We start from the raw sequence: 3,777 nt of genomic DNA on the forward strand, positions 1-3,777 counted from the left end.
CCGTACTCAATTACAGACAATATCGTTGTTTGGTAAAGCCTTAGAAGGTCTCCTGGGTGAGCTCCCCACCAGGTTCCGGTAATCGTACGAAGAAAATTAATCCTCTGTTGGCATTTTTGTGTCAGATACCTAATATGACAAGCCCAGGTGCATTTAGAGTCGAACCAGACCCCGAGATATTTAGCGACTAAAACCTGAGAGATCGTTTTACCCGTTAGTAGGAGCTGCAGCTGAGCTGGATTATGCTTCCTAGAAAAAACGACCAGCTCAGTTTTCTCCGGTGAGAATTCGATACCCAGCTTAAGAGCCCATTCAGACAAATTGTCTAAGGTATCTTGCAATGGTCCTTGCAGATCGCTAGCCTCGCTACCAGTAATGGATACAAGTTGCCTTAGCGTGCATGAATTTGCAAGACATTCATCGATGTCATTGACGTAAAAATTATATAAGAGAGGACTTAAACATGAACCCTGGGGAAGACCCATGAACCTTATTAGGGAAGTTGTCGAATCGCCATGTGAGAAATACATATGCTTTTCTGACAACAAATTGAGCAAAAAGTTATTCAAATTTGGTGAAAGTCCCTGCGAATGAAGTTTCGCGCTTAAAACTTCTACAGAGACAGAGTCAAAAGCCCCCTTAATATCCAAGAACGCAGAAGCCATTTGCTCTTTTCGAGCAAATGCGAGTTGAATTCCAGTAGAAAGCAACGCTAGGCAATCGTTCGTCCCTTTGCCCCGGCGAAAGCCAAATTGAGTATCTGAAAGTAAACCGTTTTTTTCGACCCATTTGTCTAACCGTAAGAGGATCATTTTCTCCATTAATTTCCGGAGGCAAGAGAGCATCGTAATCGGCCTATATGAATTGTGATCAGAGGCAGGATTCCCGGGTTTCCGAATAGCAATGACTTTTACCTCCCTCCAGTCATGCGGAACAATATTTAGCTCAAGAAACTTGTTGAACAAATTCAACAAGCGTCTTTTTGCAGAGTCGGGTAGATTCTTCAACAGGTTGAATTTGATTCTATCTAACCCTGGAGCCTTCTTGTTGCACGACAGGAGAGCCTTCGAAAATTCCAACATCGAAAATGGAGGCTCTTCCGTAGTTACTAATAACGCGTCGCGAAAGGTTTTCTGTTCCGGTACAGAGTCCGGACAGACCTTTTTGGCAAAATCGAGTATCCAGCGATCTGAATACTCCTCACTTTCATTCGAAACGTCACGGTTCCGCATGCGCCTGGCGGTATCCCAAAGAGTGCTCATCGCTGTTTCCCTCGACAACGCGTTTACGAACCGCCGCCAGTACCCGCGTTTTTTCGCCTTTACTAAGCTCTTCATCTGCCTGCCCAGTGCCTCGTACTTTCGTAGTAGGTTGACAGTGCCGTACTCCCGGTAGTCCTTATACGCCGCGGACCTTCGCGCGTACAGCTCAGAGCACTCTTTGTCCCACCATTTGTTGGGAGGGCGCTGTCTAATCGTTACCCCGGGTATCGGTTTCGTCTGAGCTTGAGTCGCGGCGTCGATTATCAAGCCAGCTAAGAACGCGTATTCTTCCTCCGGAGGAAGTTCCTCGTGAGTCTCGATAGATTGCGCTATAATAGACTCATAACGCTTCCAATCAATATTACGTGTAAGGTCGTAGGAAATATTGATTGGGTTCGGGGGAGTTGAACCATTAGCAATTGATATAACGATTGGAAGATGATCACTACCGTGGGGATCGTTCATTACTTTCCACTGGTAATCTAACGCAAGTGATGTCGAGCAGAGGGATAGGTCAAGCACGCTTTCACGTGCTGGAGGATTAGGTACACGTGTCGCTTCCCCAGTATTCAAAAGTGTCATATTGAAGTCGTCGATCAAGTTACAAATTAAAGAAGATCGGTTGTCGTCGTACAGCGACCCCCATAGCAAACAATGAGAATTAAAATCTCCCAATATCAAAAAAGGCGCGGGAAGCAACTCTGCTATATCAGTGAGATGCCTCTGATCAATCCGCGCGGATGGAGGGATATATAACGAAACAAGGCAAAGGTCTTTTCCATTCATATTCGTTTGAATGACAACAACTTCAATATTCGAGATCGAGGGGAGGTCGATTCTGAAAAAAGAATAGCACTTTTTAATCCCTAAAAGTACCCCTCCACCGTGTGAGTCTCGATCTCGACGAATAATGTTAAAATCGTGGAAATTAAGTTGATCGTTTGAATTGAGAAAAGTTTCACAGAGCGCAAATGCGTCACAATTGTATGTATTTATTAAATGAGAAAATAGATCGAATTTGGGGATGGTACTTCTGCAATTCCACTGTAATACAGTGATAAAATTCCTAACCTCTTTCGCCGTATTAGTCATCGAAAGATATGATAGCTGAAATGAGGGGCCAAGTTGCTGCTAGTTGCTTCAAAAAGGTTTTCACTGTAGGAAGAAGGGCAAGAAGAATATTTTGTAGGGGATCTGGTATGTTGAATGTTTTAAGTATCCAGTCCACAATATCAGAAAATTTTATGAACCCTGTTTCTTTTTTATCTTCTGATCGAGAAATGGATGCACGAGGGGTTTTTTGTGCCCCAGGAAGCGGTGGGTACTCCTGGTTTGATTTAAAAATATAACCGGAAGGTACTTGCTTCGGTTTTTCTTCACCGCTTCCTTTTTGTGTTGGTTTATTGGTCGTTCCGCTAGGGGTTATCTTTCGACCTTTGCGAGAAAGATTAGGAGAGTTGATCATTCTCCTCTTCCTAGATCCTTCTGGCATGGCATAAGAACACCCTTCGACGGGATCGTCAGATGTACCCTCATCGTTTGGCAAAAAGGAAAAGATGTTTCCTGTCGAGGGTGGCTCAGCACTCTTCAGCATTTCTGCGAAAGAGCGCTTTGATTATTCCTTGAGGGAACGTTTAATTTTTTCCTCGCGCTGTTTGTACGCGGGACACGCCGAAAGGTCATGCCGAGTTCCCTCGCAGTAAAGACACTTTTTAGTATCCTCACTGCGAGCGGTCTCAGCATGATTGCCTCCACACTTGCTGCAGCGTGCCTTGTTGCAGCAGTAGGTGGCTGTATGACCTAACTGCTTGCAGTTTTGGCAATGCATGACCCGCGGTACGAACAGGCGTACAGGCAGACGAACCCTGTCCAAAGAGATGTAGTTCGGCAGTGCGGATCCGGCGAATGTTACACGGAAGGAATCCGAAGGGAAGAATTTCTTCTTCCCTTCTTCGATGGATACTGAATGCAATTGCTTGACATCCACTATCTTTACATCTTGAATCAGGGGGTTCTTGAAGCAGCCAACCCCGTGACGCAAAATGTCATCGACCGTGAGGCTTCCTTTGGTAACCACACCGTCGATCTCCACGTCCTTGGCAGGGATGTACACGCGGTACTCTCTCGTGAAGAGCTCGTAGCTAGCAATTGCGTTTGCTTGCTTCAAGCTACTCACAGCAACTCGCAGCTTGTTCGGTCAAACCTTTGTAATTTCGGTTACGTCCGTAAACTGTTTTGCCAGGTCCTTGCCGATTTGAATAATATTTAGAGGCTTCTTTATGGGCCTGAAGTAAACTACGAACCGACCCTTCGAAGCATCTGGGTAAGCTTTCACCCGTGTTGCCGGTACCCTTGGTACGGGGCTAGGTAGCGGGGAAGGTAGAGGGGAATTGATGGGGGAGATCTCAATCTCTTTCCCATTTGTTTCCACATCCAGGAATAGTTGCACCTGCATGTCGTCCATTTTGCGGGAGCGTTACGCTCTACCGCACACAAACAATAAATATTCGAATGT

The sequence above is a fragment of the Wyeomyia smithii genome, chromosome 2 (assembly GCF_029784165.1).
Source record: "Wyeomyia smithii strain HCP4-BCI-WySm-NY-G18 chromosome 2, ASM2978416v1, whole genome shotgun sequence".
Classification (NCBI taxonomy): Eukaryota; Metazoa; Arthropoda; class Insecta; order Diptera; family Culicidae; genus Wyeomyia; species Wyeomyia smithii.